At 45.7% G+C, this 20,756-nt stretch overlaps 1 long non-coding RNA gene across 2 annotated transcripts in view; it reads left to right on the top strand.

Annotated features, from left to right (window-relative positions):
* The window catches only part of LOC105096241 (uncharacterized), a 30,588-nt gene extending 12,795 nt beyond the window's left edge, over positions 1-17,793 (top strand). Inside the window, exons 3-4 of one of the 2 annotated variants that reach the window (XR_004131513.2) lie at positions 12,313-12,421; positions 17,027-17,793. This is a non-coding gene — a long non-coding RNA (uncharacterized LOC105096241). The remainder of the gene's footprint in view (positions 1-12,312; positions 12,422-17,026) is intronic. The other variant, XR_004131512.2, reaches the window with a different exon arrangement.
* The last annotated feature ends 2,963 nt before the right edge of the window (positions 17,794-20,756 follow it).

Below are 20,756 nucleotides of genomic sequence, written 5' to 3' on the forward strand. Positions count from 1 at the left end.
AGGCAAACGCTCCCAGAATTTCCAGCTCTCAAGGTGTGGACCAGAGGAGCCAAAAACAAAACAAAGGGTGCGGAAGTTGGGTGTGTGCCTGCGTGGACTGAGATGGGTCAGAGCACTCGGCCTGGGGCCAGTCTTTCTGTGCTGGCTTTAACGAGGTGCTTTCAGTAAACCCTGGCAGTGAAGCCCGGCCGTTTCTAAGAATGGAACTTGCTGTATCAGGAAACAACACTTGCCAAAGACAGGGCAGGGAAAGCGTCTTTCTTTTCTTTCTTTCTTTATCTCTGTCTGTCTTGTTCTCTCTCCCTCTTTCTCCTTTTCTCTCCCTTTTCCTTAATAACTAGCGATGAAACTTTCAGAACTTTGGGGCTTGGGGCCAGCATCTTCCTCCCAGAGCTCACATTTGTGTGTGATCAGTTGGCGAAATTGCCCAGAAAAGTACAAGACCGGTCTCAGGGCTCCATCCTGAGTCTCCCGCAGAGGTTGGCTCTGATCTGTGACCCAGACTGCTCCCCTTTGCCCTTGGAAGCAGCTACCTTACTGCCTGAACAAAACAGGCCACCACGCCTCCCCTCTCACCCCAGAACTCCACAGCAGGTCCCATCACAAGCGGGCGCATGCTAACACTTGCCGAGAAAGCCTTGCTCATGCCTTTCACTGCCAGTTCTAACTGCTGGGCTTCCTGGGTGCGCAGCGCTGTTAGAATCAAAAGTGCCTCAGCCTTCAGCAGCAGCATCGCAGGCTGTGGCTGGAGCCTAACAGTTGTGCCCTGCGGTTATTTTGCCAGTTATGGGTGAACCTCAAACAGTTGAGAACTGGGACTCCGTTCCAGCTACGTCGCCAGTGACTTGGGCGCTTCTCTTTCCCTCATGAGTCTGCAGAAGAAGACGGGCAAGTGTTCAAGAACAGGCCCTCTCATGAGATTTCCTGTGCTTCCTGCTGCGGCGGCTGCTGCCCAGGCCACGTGTCCCCCAGAAAGCCTTTCTCTTGACAGGTCAGCACTTCTGCTGCCAGCTGTGGCAGAGGCCAGATGTCAGGAGAAACATGAAAAGCCAAAAATGAAGGAGAAATGTACCCTCTACTTTTTCTCGGGGGGTAGGGGAGGGTCTGAGGGAAAGAGGGGATGACTTGAAAAATTTACATGCAAGCTCATGGAAAGTTTGCAAAGAGGACTAACTACTGTATACAAAGTAGGTAAACAACAAGGTCCCACTGTAGAGCACAGGGAAATGCATTCAATACCTTGTAATAACCTATAATGAAAAAGAATATGAAAAGGAATATATATGTCTATATATGTGTATAACTGAATCACTATGCCGTACACCAGAAATTAACACGACATTGTAAACTGACTCTACTTCAGTAAAAAAAAAAAGTGCGCAAGGAAGGCTCACAGTGCGTTTTAAGTGGCCCCAGGCATCGTGGAATTAGCCACATGGGCGTGCATCTCTCTCAACCAGACATTTACGTGGTAGAGTACTGCAAGAATGAATATTCAAGTTCTTTCTCTGCTTTCCCCCAGCTCCTCCTTCATGAAGTCCCTGTACAGTTCATTGAGTATGACTGTGTGATATTCAAGAGGGAATCACCAAGTTCAAGGTGGTAGAGAACACTGACTGGTCACCACAGGAATCATGTGCTTCCAGACCATCTTGGAGCATAAGATGCTTGTAATGTCAGTGGTGTATCTCCGTGCCCAGGAAAGTGCCTGGTAGCTAACCAGCACTCAAGCAATATTTATGGACCAGTGAATGGAGGCAATTTTGGCTCAGGTGAGCATTAGATTTAGAGAAAGATAGCTATTTTAAAGCAAAGCAGATACGCTATTTTATTGCCTGTAGAATGATCGCTGGCCTTTTTCTTTGACCCCTATCCTAGAGAGAACCCAGAAGTGAATCTCCCCTGCCCCACCCGCAATCACACAGCCACTCCGAGAGCTTACCTTTCCTTTTTTTTTTAGATGATAGTTTGGACAGGGAGGAACAGGGTGGTTCCCACAACACGACAAGGTCCTTGATCTGTGTATCTCCTCAAAACCTCAAGTCTGGTTCAGCCAAGAGCTAGAGATGACCAGGGGACTGTGGTCAGCTTGGGGTGACTCTGCCACACTTGGAGTCGCCCCTGAGCCAAGGGCCTAGGCAGCCCGCCACACTCTGAGATGTCCCCAGCAATTCCAGATAACTTCTGAGGGAAATTCCTCACATTTCCAGTTCTTTTTGACACTTCACTCCAGAGAGTTTGTGGAATAAATGTACATTTCCTTAGAATTCTAAGACTGGTCTGTGGCCTCTTAGCCATCTGGGACATAGGGTACACCCCCCATTTTCATCTGGACCCATCTCGTACCTCCTGAGGTGGCCCCAGGCTCAAACTCCTGGTGACACCCCTCTCTCTCTCCTTTCCTTCCTAGAGAAGTGGTTAGTGAATTATCGCAGAAGAGCTAAGACCGTCCCTCAGGCTCCATAAATACTTAACTGAGCTCTTACTCTGCCCGAGGCCTCCTTTGAGGCTTACGGGACATAGGAAGTTTTATGTCCCTTAGAATGTGGACTAATGGTAAGAAAAATACAGACCAAAAAATGAATGTAAAGGAAAACATGTTAAATTCCACTAGGAAGCGAAGCGCTGTGGGGGTTTGGCGATCGGGAAACTCCATCTATTGTGGGAGAATGAGGAGATGTGTCATTAATCCTGGGTATAATTTTAAATAATTGAGATAGAAAGGTCTGTCTAGTAGAAAGTATAAGAAAGTAATGGTATGGGGTTAGAAAATTTAAGTGTGCTTTGAAAACACCAGGGAAGACACTTTGCTTACAGGATATGAGCACATTTAGAAGAGTCGTGATTGGTAAGACTAGAAAAAGCATCTGGGGTCACTTTGAGAAGAGCTGCAAATGGAGGTAGATGAGTTTGAAGTCAGAGATGTTTGAATTTGAATTAGTAGATCAGGGAGTCCAGAGGTTTTTGAGTAAAGGATTCTTTCAGGAAGAATTTGGCTTGAAGGGCATTGAGGCTAGAGGTGGAGAAAAATGTTAGACGTCTGTGGCAATAGGTCTGGAGACCTTTCGTGAGGGAGAGCATTAATGAGATGGTGTCTGTGGGCACAGAAAGCCAGAAGGAGATTCAAGGGGAAGAACAGAGAGAACGCGCCTGGCAGTGGAGTCGAGGGCAAGGGGCACCAGGGATGACCGGACTGAGACCGACACCTGGGAGAGTGGTGGAAACCACAGATGTAGGCCGAGGGGGGATCAGGAAGAGCAAACCGTCTGCTGAGCCCGCTTCTTGCTTCCTGTTGCTCTGCCCCAGCCCGTCTGGGCAGCCGTCTCGGGGCCAGTTCTTTGTGAGGTCCTGACTCTCGCGAGAGCAAGGACCTGTCTGTGTAAGAGGCTGGATTTTTTTTTACTCTCCTCTTGACCACAGTGCTTCAAGGGATTTCTTATCCAACAGGCCACTCTGATCATACCTTGTGCTTCCTTAACTTCCGTAGGAAAAACTCTCGAGGAGCAAGTTTTCAGATCCATCTGCCAAGTGTTCCCAATAGAGGCTCTTTGTTCCAAATAGCGAGAATAATCTGCATGTGCCAGTGCCGCAGGGTCTGCCCGCTCAGCTTCTTGTGTATAAACTTGAACTATAAATTGCATTTTTCATATTGGGGTAAATATGCCTCAAAGATTACCTGAAGTTCTCATTAACCCAGAAAACAAATAAAGAGCTCGCAGTCTCTTTTGGGGGTGTGGTGGGGTGGGGACTAGGTTCACTTTTTTATTTATTTATTTTAGAGGAGGTACCGGGGATTGGACCCAGGACCTTGTGCGTGCTAGGCATGCACTCTACCAGTTAAGCTATATCCTCCCCCGAAGAGTTCTCTGTCTTGCTGACATATATCACAAAACTGGGATTACCCTGGTCTGCTTTAAAGGTAACAAGATTTTTCTTCAATACAGTCAATCTTATTATTCATGGATTTTGTACTTGCAAAATTGCCTACTTTATAAAATTTGTTTGTTACCCCCAAATCAGTACTAAAGGCACTGTTCCAGTCATTCACAGACCTGTGCAGAGTGGAGAAAAGTTTGAGTCTCTTGATGTACAAGTTCACAGCTAAGGCCAAACTAGGTTATGTCTCACTTTCTTACTTCAGCCCTATACTGTGGGCAAGAATCCTTTTTTGTGGTTATTTTGTGCCATATTTTTTTCACAGTTTTGTGCTTTTGTCAATGATTTCACTGTTTAAAATGGTCCCCAAGCATAGTGCTGAGGTGCTGTCTAAAATTCCTAAGCACAAGAAGGCTGTGTTACACCCAACGTTGAAAATACATGCGTTAGATAAGCTTCGTTCAGGCGTGAGTTATAGCGCTGCTGGCTGTGAGTTCAATGGTAATGAATCAACAGTATGTCTTAAATAAGGTGTCTTTAAACAGAAATGCACATAAAACAAGTATGTATTGATTGGTTAATAAAAAAAGTTGTGTAAGACCAGAGATGCCTACATCCTAACCTGGTTATCCCCTCTGGGCAATGGTTCAATACTGCTCTGTTGAGTGTTTGAGCCTTTATTGACCGTAACTACTACAAATAACAAGAATCAACTGCAGTCCCTTCCAAAGCCGTAGCCTCGTGCTGAACCCCAAGGAGCAGAAAGTCAAAGACAGGGCAGCCAGCCCCCAAGTTCAGCTGGATGGATAAAAATCCATCCTGTTCTGAAGACACCATCATGGAGACATCGCTACCCCATCCCTCCACTTATGCATTGTGCACCTATCCTCATTCAGAAGAAGCCAAGAAGCGACTTACCTGAAAGACAACATAAACCAGAACTGGCTACAACAAGAAGTATTAGAGAGAAAGAAAAAGGACACACAGAGTTGGACACAAGATGGTGCCAGGAATGAAGTTAAGACACAACGCAGGCTCGGAGGCACTTATCAAAGGTCACGAATCTAGCTCAGAACAATTGAGCAGGAGATGAGAAAGGGAAGCGGGTTAAGATATCTGTTCACGGGGCCCCCAGATCAACATGGCAGAGCAGCCCCGGTGTGTTCTCAGCTCCAGAAGCTGCCCCTCCCCTAGAAAGCCTGATGCGCGGGTCCTTCAGGGCTTCGGTCTCAGCAGCTCACAAGCCCCTGCTCCCTCCACACTGGCTCCCTTGCTGTGACTAGACCGTGTCAGGCTTGCTCCTGCCTCAGGACCTTTGCTCTTGCTGTTCTCTCTGTCGGGGAAGCTCTTCCTCAGACAACCGCGTGGCTCGCTCCCTCAGTTCCTTCAGCACTTTCTCAAAGTCCCTTTCTCGTGGAGCCTTCCCTGGCCATTCTATCTAAAATGTCAGCCCTACCCTGGCGTCTCACGTACTTCTTGCCGACTTTATCTTTTATCCTATCCCCTATCACTATCAACCTCCCAAGTCCATCTCAGAATGTAGGAAGAGAAAGATGCCAAAAATAAACAAACAAACAAGCAAACAAACAAGACACACAGGACTGAGCATTCTGCTCTATCGCTAACAAAAGAGGCTGACCTTCTGGCTGAAGTTACAGTAAGCCTAGTAAGAACCAGGAAGAAGATGACGCAAGAGGTACTCATTTCTATGAAAAAATGGGGTTTTAACCAGCATTTGAAGACTGAGGAGATATCCCCAGCTGCAAGTACAGAGCCAGATTCTATAAAAGACTGTTAAGAGTTCCAAAGAAAGACCACAGAGAGAAAGGCTGAGAAGAGGGCCCACGTGCAGCCGGCCCTTGGCCCACCTTAGGTTCTGCATTGTGGATTCAGCCAAGAGCAAATTGAAAATATTCAGGAAAACAATTCCAGAAAATTACAAAAAGCTAAGCTTGAATATGCCACGAGCTGGCAGCTATTCACATAGAATTTACCCTGCATTGGGTATCATAAGTGATCTGGTGGTGATTCAAAGTATCCAGGAGGATGTGCCTGGGTAACATGCAAATACTACCCCATTTTATGCAAGGGGCTTGAGCATCTTCGGATTTTGGCATCCACAGGGGTCCTGCAACCAACCTTCTGTGGATAATGAGAGATGACTGTAGTAGACTTCAGTAGTAATACCAGAGTTTAAGTAACAAAATAAACTGGAAATTTCCATATAAGATTGGAAATACAGACTTAAGGATTTTCTAGAGACTTAGTGGACAGTGTCTGGTAATTGCAACATGGCCCTATGCTTTTGCAGATTTGCTGGACCTAGCGGACACAGCACATCTTGAACATCCAGGAACTCAAAGACGAAAGCCCGAGGGGACCGTTTAGGGGAAAGACAAGGAAAACCGGTGGTAATGACACGGCTGGACTGAGATGGACCTGATGAGGGACTGCTTTCAGTTATCTGGAAATCTACTGCAAGTATCTTTTTTTCCCCCTAAAAGCCGAAGTCCTCTAAATTCTTCTCCTGCACACAGAATTGAGGAAGCCATAAAGAATCTGCTATTCTAGACTTAATTTTGATCAACAAGGAAGGAGTCATCAGGATTGTAGAGATGGGGAAAATTTTAGGGAAAAATCACCATGAATAGCTAAAAAAGGAAATGATGAGTGGAATAGTCCCAACTTCCAGAGAGCCAATTAAAGTTCAGAGAAAAAAGATCATTGGTCCCATGGTCAGAAATGCATACAACAAAACTGACTTGAGAATTGCTAGGCATTATACCACGGCTAGAACACAGCACTGAATGAAGCACATTTCTGGTTCTCCTGGAACTTTCAGTGTAGTTAAAGGAGAGAGGGACAAAAAAGCAAATATACAAATAAGTATGTAATTTCAAAAAATAGTGCTAAGTGGTATTATAACATTGAGTAAGCTCTTTGGAGAAATGGCTGATCGTAGAACTAGGGCCGGAAATACACAAGATAAGCTTGAACTATCTCATAGGGGCAGAAAGCAAGGAAGTGCTCGAAAACAAAACACAAAAACCCCCACACTCATGGGAGCACGTCAAAGGGACATGGGAGCAAACTGAAAGCACTCCCAATGGCCAGAACTGGAATAAACTGAGCAACAAAGTTAAGTAGTACTGAATTATAACCCACGGTGTAACATAAATATCTCTGAGTCCATACTGGCATAAATAAATGATTGAATAAATACATGGAAAAGAGGCAAATCTCCCATGAAGAAGAATTCCAAATAATTTAAGTAAATAATCCTGCCTCAAGGAGGTGGGAGCGATAGCTCCCACCCCTTAAGTGTGGGCTCTGCATCGTGACTTCCTCCAAAGGCAAACAGTGCACGTGCCGTCTCCCTCCGGCCTGCCCAAGTCTCCTCCCGGCTCCTCCAGATAATAGCTGTGTGACCTTAGAGAAGTCACTTAAACTCTCTCAGATAGAAAGTCTTCATCTATACGATGCAGATCGTACTAGAAGCTGCCTCTGGTGGTGGTGGGGGTTAAGTGAGTTAATACACATAAAGCAGTAACATCCTTGGCATATGAGAAGGGCTGCGTAAGTAAGTGTTTAACCCCTTGGAGGTGCTGAGCAGAATGGCGCTAATGGCTTAAATTAGTTCTTGAAGGGACTGCTCTGCGTTTTCTGTGGAGAACAGTCTAGGGTGGCAAGCACAGGACTAAGAGGTCAGGTGGGAGGCCAGAGATCATGGCAGAGGCCAGCGTGACGGGAACGTAGACCAAGGTGGTCATGGTAGGGGTGGTAAGAAATAGTCAGCTTCGGGATAAATTTTAAAAGCAAAATTGGTAAGATCTGCTAATGAACTGGACATAAAGCATAAGTGAAGGGGAGGAGCAAAAACATCTACAAAAATTTTAGTTTGAGTAATTGAATGTTGGTACCACTTCACTGATATAATCAGGACACTGAGGGAGGAGGTGGGGTTTTTTTTGGTTTTTGTCTTTGGTTAGGGGAGGTATTAAGAAAGTGTTTAAAAAGGGAAGTGAAATGAGAAGCTCTAAAAAATTCAACTCTGACAATTTAATCATAAACTATCCCAATGGAGGAGAAAGAGGATGGCGTTTGAAGAAATTTACATAGTAACAGAATTTGTTATTTAATGAACTCAGATTTTTAAAGTCAAAAAGTAGACAGGCATGACTGGGACATTATGCTGTACACCAGAAGTTGACACATTATAACTGACTGTACTTCAATTAAAAAAAAAAAAGTAGAAAGGATGGCAAAGAACCATGCCCACCCGTGGAACCAATGCCAATTTCCTGGTTTTGCTATTATATTATAGTTAAGTAAGAAGTGACCATTGGGAGAAACTGGAGGAATAGGACTTGGGATCTCTTTGCATTATCCTGAGAATCCATCGTTGTTTCAAAATAGAAAGTTTAAAAAACTACTCTTGTTCAGGAGAAAGAAACAACAGAAGATATTTTACAGGTTCTAGCTGACTCCGAGATGTTGTGAATCAAAACTGCGATGTGGTTGACGAACTAACGCTGATGTGGCCAGGATTAATGGAAGTATAAAATTCCAAGGAGGGACTGTAGAAGTACCGCTTTATTTTGTTCAGGTCAATCCACATCTGAAGTGGCAAGTTCAACTCTGGGTGCCACGCTTCCAGATTAACAGCTGCACTGAATGACAACGAGACAGAATATCCAGACTAGGGCAGCCCTGTTGTGTAAGAAATTGTTGAAGGAGGCTACAATAGTTAGCCAAGAAAATTACAGACTTCCATGAGCCATAACAGCTCAAACACTCAACAGACTGTCATCTGGTGATCAAATTTAGGTGAGTCTTTGACATCCCTTTAGCTACAATAAACTTACACTTCCTCTTCACAAAATGCCAGGAGTATTTTTAAAGAACATTTAGGAAAACCGCTTCAGCTGCGTTGAAATCTATGATTTTTTACAACAATTGAAGCAGAATAAACCTGGGACATCAGAATGTTCTCCCAACTGAATCTTAACGGTTATTTCACTCTATTTGAAAATGGCATTAATTTTAAGGAGTCTCCACTTTGTTACCACCACCTTCAACCACTTCGTCCTGAAACTGTCTCAAGAGCTATTAAGATAAAAGATCTATGACTCAGAGGTCTGTCAGCCTTTCAGATGGAGCCAAGACGTTTTTATTAAATATTTGCCTTGACTAGCAAGGATGGGAGCATAGCACCTGACCTAAGGATGGAAAGGAAGATGGATTTAAGACTGCAAGGTTAATATTGCTACCTCTTAATATTAGTTTATATTATACACTGCAATGAAGTTTAGACCAAAGTTTAAAAAGAAATCACTAGCACTTTGCTTTAAGCAAAGGCTATAAAAAGTATGAAAATGAAACGCAATGAAAAGAATCTTGCAGACACTGGTTTTCATATCCTGATCATGATGGAGGCCTTAACTGAGCAGTCTCACTGTTGTGTGTCTTTTCAGGCTGCTGATGAATTTTTCCATTTCTGACCCAGCAGAGAGCTTGAAAATCAATGTACTGCTTTGGTCCAAAAAGTCAAACAAAAGTGCTGAACATCACCATGAACCAGAAACACGACAGAAAGCATTACTCTTCCTTTGAACGAAGCCAGACTCTTGTTGCACCTGGCGTGGAGAGCGCTTGTGGCTCTGGACAGCGGCCGTCTGTACAAACTCACAAGGGAAGTTGGCTGGAGAAAAGGATGAAGCCACGAAGGGACTTTGCACACTTAGGATGTGCCAGCTTTCTACCCGAGGGGATTGTGCTAAGGGAACTCTGTGTGCATACGAAGGCTCGCAGCCACCTTATTCAGCGGGGAATACTGCTGTTCTCCTCATTTTACAGATGAAGAAACTGGAACTTAAAGAGGTTAAGTCACTCCCAAGGAGACCCAGCTGGAAAGCGACAGAGGTGGGATTCCAACCCACATCTGCCTTGAGCCCAAAGCCCACACTCTTAACTACCATGTCCTACTTCATGATCACTGAACATTAGAACAGCACCCATTCTCCCCATCCCCATCTGGAAGATCAAAGGCTCAGAAAGTTGAGGAGACTTTCCCAAAGCTGGCTGGTAGCAGAGCTGAGGTTTGAACCACGATCTTCTGACTCCCAGGCCAGGATCTTCCTGCTGTGCATGGGACCACTCTGTCTGGAAGGCTAAAAGCTGAGAGTGAGTGACACCAAACTCTAGGAGATTCCAAAGGCTAAGGAGAGAATAAACTTAGACTCTTCCAAAACCCAATAGTATAAAAACACTCGGACTAGGACGCGTTCTGGAAGCTTGAGAGAGATGCATTTAGAACAAGAAAGGGAAGTGCTATTGTGTTCACATGGCAATGAACTTACAAAACTTACGGCCCCTGAAAAGCAGCAGAGGCTGAGAAAAGAGATCCAGACAAGATGTTAGCTTTTATTTGTATTTTTTTTTAACATACTATGTGTTAAGCACTGTTCTAGGTGCTTTTATTGGCTGAACCGTGTTCCCTCTGAATTTTTCTCTTAAAGCTTTAAGCCCCATAACCTCAGAATGTAACTGCATGGGTGATAGGACCTTGAAAGGGGTGGTCAAGTTCAAATGAGATCATCAGGGCGAACCCTAATCCGGTCTGACTGGTGTCCTTATGAAAAGAGATTAGGACACACAAAAAGACACCAGGGGTGTGTGTGCACAGAGGAAAGGCCACGTGAGGACAAAGCAAGAAGTTACCACCTGCAAGCCAAAGAGAGAGACATGAGAAGAAAGCAGTCCTGCTGACACCCTGATCTTGGGTTCTACCCCCTGGAACCGTGAGGAAGAAGTTTCTGTTGTCTAAGCGCTGGTCTGAGGACCTTCGCTACGGCAGCCCTAGCAAGCCGGGACAGGGCTTTACAGCCACGCGTCCGTCAGTCCCTACTGCAGCCTTTTGCTGTAGGAACTACTACCATGATTGCCATACTACAAATGAGGACCCGAGGCTTAGAGAGGTTAATTAACGACGTCAGTGTCACTTCACTAGCAAGTGGCAGGGAAGGGATAAATTCACGAATGACAGACCTAACAGATTATCAAAGGAGTCTGGGTCCTGCCCCCAGCCTTAGCAGGCGGACTTTGAGATAAAGACGAACCCATCTCATACACCATTTTGCTCTGGACCAGGTGGATGGGGGCCATGAGCTAGCGTGACAATCTGTGTTGGTATATGAAACGTTGAGGAAGGCACCTCTGAATAACACACAGAACATCTGGGGTCAAATCCAGTCTCCAGGGCTCTTCTAATCCCCAGGTATTCTTTGTTTGTTTGTTTGTTTAATTTGGGGGGGGTAATTAGTTTTATTTATTTGCTTATTTGTTTAATGGAAATGCTGGGGATTGAACCCAGGACCTCATGCATGCTGGGCTCTCACTCTGATGAGCTATACCCTCCCCCCAACCCCCAGGTATTCCTGAGCAACGTAATCTCCAAATCTGTTTTCTAATCTGCGGAAAGGGAATAATCTCTGCCTACTGCTTTGGGGTGTTGCTTTAGTGACATTAACGTTTCACAGCTCTCGCCGGGCTGTATTAGAGCTGGCTTTAATATCACTCACCCTTAGCACAGGTTCCTTGCATGTGATTGGCTCTCCAAAAACGCACAAGGGATGAAGATGGAAGTTCTCAGCGTATTGTGTAAAGAGAAGACTCTCTGGCTGACACAGAGGAAGACCATTTTATCGTGTTTCCCTTTTTTCAACCCTGGTCCCGAAAGGGTAGAAAGTTGATGAGTCTAGAAGCAAAGCCCAGGGCCCAGGTAGCCCCAAGGGAGATCGCAGAGGAGAGGGCTGTCATCTGCTCCGTTTGCATGATGCTCGCATCCTTCACCATCTGCACGTGTCTGAGTGCGTGACAGTTCTTCCCATGTCGCCTTCATCAGTAATCTATTGCCTCTGCCCAGAGGTCCTTAATATCCACCAATCTGTACAAAGGAGCAGGAGGGAGCTCTACAAATGGAAATGGAAGCCTTTGTTCATTTCCTTCCCTAGAATCAGTTCCAAATCCCTTTTCCAAAAGCCGTAATGGGTCCCTAGGAGTAAAGAGTCTACCTTGCCTTCCTGGCCTATGTCAGCAAGGGAGGAGAGGTGTTAACACCCAGAATAAACACTCAACAAACACTTTCTCACTGATGCAGAGGGTGTGGGTGAGCCTCTGTGGTCCAGCCATTCTGCTCCAAAAAAATAGCAGAGTCAGTTGGGGAAGGTATCACTCAGTGGTAGAGTGCGTGCTTAGCTTGCATGAGGTCCTGGGTTCAATCCCCAGCACCTCCATTTAAAAATACATAAATACATAAATAAACTTAATTACCCCCCCCAAAAAAGCAGTCATGCACCCACTTATTTGTTTATTCATCAATGTAATCATTCATTAAACGTGTATTGAGTGTGCTCTATGTGCCAAACACTGTTCCAGGTGCCGGGCTGCAGCAGAGGACAAGACAGGCAAAAGTCCCTCCTCCTGTGCCACGTGCCTGCTCCGTGGGAAGAGGCAATAAGCAAAGTCAACGTAACTTGTGAGGCGAGTAAGTCTTATGGAGAAAAATGGACCAAGAAAGGAGATGAGAAAATGCTGAGATCAAGGCCTAAAGCTGAGAGAGTAGGGTAAGCGAGAATTAAGGGAAGAGCACTTCAGGAAGAGTCTTGGGGGTGGACCTGGCGTCTCCCAGAGCAGAGTCAGCAAAGCAACAGCGTGACAAGTCACAGGGAGAGCCTGGCAGGCCACTGTGAGGGCTGTGGCTTCTATTCTGCATGAGAAGGGCAGCTGTTGGGGATTTGAACAGCAAGATTGACCTGATCTAAACTACAGTTTTCAGGGAGGAGGGTATAGCTCAGTGGTAGAACACCTCCTTAGCACGCGAAGTTCCTGGGTTCAATCCCTGCTACCTCCATTAAGTAAATAAATAAATAAATAAGTAAGTAAATCTAATTACCCTTCCCCCTCAAAATTTTTTTTAATTAAAAAAGAATGATAATAAACTACAGTTTTATAGGACGGCTCTGACTGCTATGGTGAGAAGAGGCAGCCGGGCTGGGAGGGGAGCACTCAGCGGGAAGCAGAGGGGTCAGGAGGCTGCTGTAGTAATCCAGATAAGAGCTCATGATGGCTTGGAGGGCGACTGTGCTCAAAGTGGGGAGAAGTCACTGGGTTCTGGATTCCATTTGGAAGGTAAAAATCAAACAGCATTCGCCACCAGTCTTGTTGTGGGATGTGAGAGTCACAGGAGAGCCTGGGAAGGATGAAGTCACCATGAACTGGGAAGAGGAAGACTCTGGAAGAACAAGTTGGGAAGATGGAGGACATTGGAACGTCATCTGGGGGATGCTTGGCGGGCGATGCCCTCAGATACCGGATGGGCGATGACAAGCGGGCAGTCGGCTACGTGAGGCTGCGATGCAGGGGCCAGGTCTGAGCTAGAAGTGTAAACGGGGGGGCGGGCAGTATTTCATGGCATGAATGGTCACTGGACTGGATGGAAACACGCAGAGCGAGGCTAGATGGAGGGGGGACGAGGCTCCCCGCCTGAGCTCTGGGGCGTGGCAGCGCCCAGCAGCAGAGGAGGAGGAGGAGGAACTCGAGGACGGCGGGAGGGAGCCCTGGAGGCCGGGGCTTCCCCTGTCCCCTTGCTGCTTGCTCTCTCCCCAGCTCTCACTCTCCTTCTTCACTCTCCGCCACTCTCAGCCTCGCTCTTAGGTAAACAAAAATGTTTTCTGTCAAAGTGCGTGAGCCAAAACAGATATTGACTAGGTAAACACTAGCCTTTTAATTGTGTGACTCTTTTAAAAAGGTACACAGACCTGTCTTCAGGGCATTCCTTGCAGCATGTGGATCAGCCGGAGCATCAACTCTGTGGGTTCTGTGGCCCCGCCTGCCAACTGGCGTTGAAGATTTCCTCATTAGTGTTGCTGCTATTATTGCTCAGGGAGGCTTCAGCCCCCGCCGCACCCCTCCCTCCTTCCTTCTCCCCCTCCACCCCCTGAGCCAGAGGGCAATGAATGCTCACATCATTTCACTTCGGTCCAGCTGCCAGGCTGGGGAACAGATGTTGTATTGTTAACACCAAGAAGAAAACAAACAGCCCCGCTCCTCTGTGTTCTCCCACCTCCCCGCTCCCCTGGTGAGAATGGGCAAACAGTGCTGGGGAGAGGAGAGGCTGGGGCTCCAGTGAGCAATGCCATCCTCCCCGGCCAGGGCTGAGCCCTGACCGGAGGTGCACAGAGCGTTCTCCCGGGGCCCTGTTTACAGCAGACACGGGTTCTGTCAGCTGAGCAGCTGGCTCGTGGCTGGTGACATGAAGATGCTCGCACTGAGCGGGGCATTGAGAGAAAGAAGACAATGGGCCTCTTCTGCATGTGGCCCCGGGAATGCATTTACCTGCGTTTGATGAACAAAAGCTAGGACCAAAAGACAATTTCAAAGGCAAAAGGAAATGGTTCCTTGGCCGAGGTCCATTGCTGTGTGTCTGACTCTTCCTCCTTTGGAAACTTGTCAGAGGCAGAGTAGGGGGATGTTTCTTTCTTTTCTGGTGACCAGGGGTTTAAATGCTTCTGACTTTTTTTTCCCCACTTCTCACGCGGGCCTGAGCGTCTGGGGGCTCGGGGGAGGGGAGTAAGCAGGGACAGCCCAGAGCGAAGGCTAGGATGAAGCAGCGTGTGGCGCGGGGGAGGCCGGGTCGGGGGGAGCAGTGTGCGCGGGACCGTGGCGGCGAGGCTCAGTAGCTGGACTTCCCTTCCAGGTGCTAAGTGGCAATGGAAAAGTTTTAGGCAGGAGAGTGACATACAGGAAGCAGATACTCAGCTCTGTGACGGGCGGCGGGGAGGGGGAGCTTGTGAAGAGGCTGCTGTCACAATCTGGGGAACAGGCAGAAAAAGCTGTAAGATTCCGTTAGAGCTGGCTCACCTGTTGTCAATGAGGCAAAATCAAAAGGTCTTAGGGACCAACTGGGTGTGAAGAGGGGGTGGCTGGGGATGACCAGGGCTATAGTAAGAGCTTATTACTGGTTCTAAGCCCTGAAAAAGTGCCCACCCACCACCCTGTATACATCACTCAGAATAAAATAGGTGTGAGGAATTCCAAAAAGCCTCCTTTTTATCCTAGGGATGGCTACATAGATACTTTTTTTAAAAACACTAAACTCTTCCCAAATAATTTTTTGGCACCCTGGTTCTGTTTTCTTGGTGTTTCAAGCACATCCCTTTTCATGCTTATTGGCAGCCCGGCACTGGGAGGGAGCTGTGAAATCGGTGTGCGGGCCGCTAGGTGGATGGCACGCTTCGCACAAAGAACAGAGATGCAGGGAGAGAGGAAGCAGCGGGCGGAGTGGGGATGATGAGCTCAGCCCTGGACGTGTGGGTCTGAAGTATCAATGGAGACAGACACTGCTGGAAGCCAGCTGACCAGATGCGCCTGGAGCGGAGGTGGCGGGGCTGGGCGTTGTCGGCATCGTTGGGCATCACGGGGTGGTCGGGGGGGAGAGTGATGGGAGAGCGTGAGGTCATCCAGGGTGACTGTGTGGAGGGAAAGGGAGAGGGCCTGGAACAAACCCTCCAGAAAACTGGCATTTTTAGGAACTGGATAGGAAAAAGAGTCTGAGGATGAGTCTCCAGGAAGATGGAAGTAGATTCAGGAGGCAGGAGAGCCCCCAAAAAAGGAATAAAGGAGTTTCAAGGAGGAAATAATCAACGGCATCAAATGTGACAAGTCAGGTAAGAGGGTGGGAAGGGCTGATGAGCACCATCGCACGTAACATCACAGAGGTCACTGTTGGCTTATTACTGAGAGTGAGTCCTCAGGACCAGGATATGTGGAAGGATGCGGGAGAAGCCAGCGAGATGATAAAAAAAGAGGCAGGGAGTTTACTGTGCTATTAGCAGTCGCTGTAGAAGAATGGAAGGGTGAAGCTGAGAGAGAGTTTTATGTAAAGATGGCAGAGAACACATTCATATTTCATTTACACTTGCCAGACAAATACATCAAGAACCACCAGATTTGGGGGCAGAGTGGGGAGCTTTCAATACGTAAGTGATTTTTAGGGGACGATTTCCCTTTGTACCATCTGTAGGCTACAGTCAGCTGAGGCAATAATTTTGTTTGCCTTGGATGTGGTGTTCTGCAAAGTTGGAAATCATCTGTCAAGCACCTGTTAGGCATACTGATTAATGCATGAGCTGCTGTAGGGAATTCAGAAACAGTGAGCTCAAGGAGCTTGTCACCTCCTGGAGAGAGAAAACTTGCATCAAAGACTACAAATCTACAGTATGAAACACTCATTTTGTTTGTCCTACATAGTGTCTTTGTGATCATGTTAAAAGGTCACATACAAAGCTGGGTATCTGGTTTCTTATGAAAAACTAGAAGATATAGGACCTTTGACCTGCATTATTGCCAGGCAGCAATTGACTAGAGTGAAGGTGTGACTGCCCATTGGAGCTCCAATTTACTCCAGTCCCCAGAGCTCTCGGTTAGCTGACTCACTGAAAAGACCTCATTTACATTATCTGCCTAGCCCTTGGGGGTCATTTGTATTGGTGACTGCACCCGAGGACAAGCTAAGTCATGATGTACTGTTTCCTAGAATGCATAATGCCAATAGCTATGATGCAGGTGCTCAGGGAAAGGAGAAATCTGCAGAATTAAATAGTTGAGCAAATCTTCTTAGACTTGGTCCTGACAAATAGGGAGGATAAGGATAGGTGGTTGGATGGATAAATAAATGGACAGACAGAAGAGAGGAAAGCATTTCCTTAGGGTTCTGGGATGGACTCGCTGCATTTGCATGGCAGGCCACGGCTGAAATTGTGGGAGCACAGATATGGCACTTTTCCTTTGAAATCTGAAAACTTGTTTTCAAAGCTGGGAGAAGAAATTTCAACTTATTTAAAGACAGTGGTATCTGTAATTTTTCTATTCCCACATAACTACCATTTTGCAGACAGCTTCCCAAGTTAACAGCAGTAATCAGATAGCAATATTGCAAGAAGCTGCTCCTTTGAAAGTCAAACACAAAAATCATGTAACAGTAGGGCTTTATATTATATAATAGCTCTACTCTTGCTTGGTACAACTGCATTAATCCCAATTCCCTGGGTAGTCAGAATGTCTAAGTAATCTTTCTTTTCATTTTTTCCAGCTGGTTGTTGGTGCCCACCCCCTCAAAGAGGATGCTCCTCAAGCTTAAAGGGTTGCAGTTCCAACCTCGCATCCAATTTCAAGTTTTAGACTACATCTGAAATGACCTCAAAGGGATAATCATCTATTAACCCCTTTGATGATTTCCAAAGTTCAAGAATGAAACAAAAGAAAAGCCACCCTAAATGAAAGGAAAAAACACTGAACTTTTACCACACGAATTCATTGATCCCTGTTTCTAGGACTTTACAGAGTGGCCTTTGCACTGCATTTTCTGTCTTCTGAATGTGACCAGCTGTGAGTGAAAAAGCCCACTTGCCATCTGATGACTCCAAAATGCAGCCTACCAGTCGGCAAACTTAACTCTTAAGTAAGAGCAGACAGCCAGAAAACTTCAGATGCTTAGGGAATCCCTTCAGCGTGAAAGATGGAGATGATAACAAACAGTGATAAAGCAAACTGGAGGAGGCAGAGGCAATTCAGAAAGTAGAAAACTACCAATGAATATATGGTTAGTCTCATCAGTGTCTTCAGAGAGGTGGGAGCAATATTGTATCATGAAACAAGAATAAGATGCAAAAACAACAACAAAAGGAACCATGAAAATTAAGAAAAAGTGCTTGAGAACTAAAGATACAATAAACTCAGTGGAAGATGTAAAAAATAAAGTTGAAGGACTCTTCCAAAAGATCGGAGAAAATGTGTAAAGTGATAGATAAGAAGACAAAAAAAAAAAAATAGGGAATCAATCCAGGGAGTTATTTTTCTGACCAATGATAATTCCAGAAAGAAAAAGAAAATAAAAATAATAGAGAAGAAATTATTAAAGAAGTAATACAAGAAACTGAATAAGACAAGGTCCCAGACAGAAAAGGCCCATCAAATACACAACATAATGAATTTTAAAAAGATTCACACTAAGGTATAAAATCGCTGAATTTCAATACACTAGGGATAAACAAAAGCTTCTGGGGGGAAAGTAGGTTACAGATCAAGAAATGGGAAATATGAATAGCAGGAGAGGTGGGAGGGTACATCTCAGTGGTACAGTGCGTCCTTAGCATGCACAAGGTCCTGGGTTCAATCCCCAGTACTTCCATTAAAATAAATAAATAAACTTAATTACCTCTTTTCTCACCTCAAACAGAAAACAGAATAGCAGCAAGCTTCTCAACATTGTCACTTAAACTAAGCTAGTAGACAAAAAGGAAATTTTGAAGGAAAGTTATTTTCAACTATTCCCTAAAGTTCCTAAGTAAACGTAAGCATAGAATAGACATTTTCATATAAGCAAGATTTCAAAATGCTTACTGCAGGGTCGGGGGAGGATATGGCTCACGTGATAGAGTGCATGCTTAGCCTACACAGGTCCTGGGTTCAGTCCCCAGTCCCTCCTCCAAAAATGAATCAATACGTAAACCTAGCTACTTCCTCCCCTCCAAAAAATAAAAAATACTTACTGCCTATGTACGCTTTCTCAGGAATTCTTGGAGAACATGCCCCACCAAAATGAGGATGTAAACTGAGAAAGGGGAAGACAGAGGATCCAGGAAATAGGAGAGGCAACGTAAGAGAAAGATGAGGGAGATTCTTGGGATGACAATGAAGGGAACTGTAGTCAGATTTTCAGTGAGCCTGGAGAGCAAGCCCAAAGTGGGGCTGGAGGACAGAGGCTCCTGGAGGAAGATCTACAGGAAAAAAAAAAAAAAAAATGAAGCTGGACACAGAGCAGGCTTCAAGCTGAATGAGAAATTATCTCCATCCCCCACCGACACCTGATTTGACCACGTGGAAATTTATAGAGGGGATGTTGAATGGTGTAGTTTAGCCATAGATACAGAGATAATTGATACAAAGATAACTGATGAAAAAGAAGAAGGGGCAGGGGGAGGAGGGGAGGAAGGGGAGGAGGAGGAGGAGGAAGCAGGCCATCATGAATCACCTGAAAATAAAAACCAAAGGGTGAAATCATAGTCCTTAGGCTTAGCACGAACAATCTTTCAGTGATCACAATGATCTAACACACTGAATATTGTTTTAAATTCTCTGTTGGAGGAGTTGGAAGCATTAAAGAAAGGAAAGAGGGTGTAAGAGATCTAATACCTCATTTACAGTAAAGTTTTTAAAATAATGTCAGATCATTAATCAAGCAGCAGGATGAGCATATTACTTAAAAATATAGTTAAAAAAAAAAGTACACATTGCAAGGAAGGACTGAAAGGCTTGAATGCAGTTGCCTCTAGCGATCAGGATGTGGGGGAGGTGGTCAGGAAGCCACTGGGCTGCTGTGTTGATAAGTATTTTTAGCACATTTGACTTGTTTCAACCCAGGGCCTATGTCACTTTGATTAAAATTTAAACTAGTTTACTATCAGAAATAAATAGTAGCCCCTAAGCAGTTTTAGAATAACTATGCACCTGCCGAGGTGAACTCTCAGAACGGTAACAGCTCACTTAGATGCGCCGTTTATGCATCTGGCATTTTATCAAGCAATTACCAACCCGGACTTCCAGCTCCTTCATGCACAGTCACCCGTGCGGACAAACACTTGCCCATAAGCTCAGGCAACAGCTGCTTCTGCCAGTCCTGTTTCGGGAAGAAGGAAAGTGGATGAGTTTGGCAAAAATAGGTGTCTGTGTGGGATGAGGTACTTTTACCTTCATCTTTAAGCCTGCTACGTGTTCACCTACTATGACAGAAGCCAGAATTTTGAACAGTGTTGAAACCAACAACAAGTTCTCAGCCTCCTTCAGAGGGGTCTAGGCAAAGCTATAGAGAAATGGAATGGAACTGGCCAAATTGCTGAGATTTATAGTATTCCCTCCCAGAAAAACCATCAGCTTGTTAGAAGAAAGCATCCCACCCAGAGATGCTAGAATGCTTCGCACTGAAAGGGGAGTGTTAGAAAGGACCTGAGACATCATGCAACTCAACCGTCTCTGGAGACCCAGAAACGCAAAGGGACTGGCCCCAAACTCCCCCGCTGACTTGCATCAGGACCAGATCTAGAACCCTGGTTGGGACTCCATACTGCCCATTTCAGTCCATGGATGGGTAAATAGATATAAATGTTAGAGCAGGATTAGGATCTGAGTGCAGTTGTAATTCTGAAACTTGTGGTCCTTCCAACACTCCAAAATGCCTCACAAAGCAACAACATTAAAAGAGGAGTGATAAAATCCAAAAAGTAAGAGGCTTACCTCTGCCTGAGAGGCCAACCTTTGGGGTTTAGACAATCCATGCGTTCAACAATGACTTAATGAGCATCCACTGTGTCCTGAGGGGTTTCCAGACAGAGGTGCCTAGTGGACAGAGGGGTGCTGGGGTCTGGGACCCCAGAGATTTCAGAGTCACCGACATACAGATGGGGATCACTGTAATACTGAAGAATGAGATTGCCCAGGGAGAATGAGTACACTGAGAAGATCCCCCAGCAAAACCCTAAGGAGCATCAGCCTTAACAGGAGGAGTCGAGAACAAGGGAGTACCTGACACCTACACCTGTCTCTGGATAACTGTCTTCTATGTCTTGAACTGCAGCATGAGATCCCCATTGCTTGTTTTTCTCCTGAGTGTTAAACATGTGTTACAAGTATGTGTGGCCAATGCTTGAAGGGATGGAAGGAAGGAAGTGAGAGGATTTAAGGGTGAGCAAAGGCATTTGAGGTTCATCCTGGAGAAGCTGGCGGAACGGTTTTTGGACTTCCTGTGGAGCAGTAATCTACTGCCC

This window comes from Camelus dromedarius, chromosome 23, assembly GCF_036321535.1.
Source record: "Camelus dromedarius isolate mCamDro1 chromosome 23, mCamDro1.pat, whole genome shotgun sequence".
Classification (NCBI taxonomy): Eukaryota; Metazoa; Chordata; class Mammalia; order Artiodactyla; family Camelidae; genus Camelus; species Camelus dromedarius.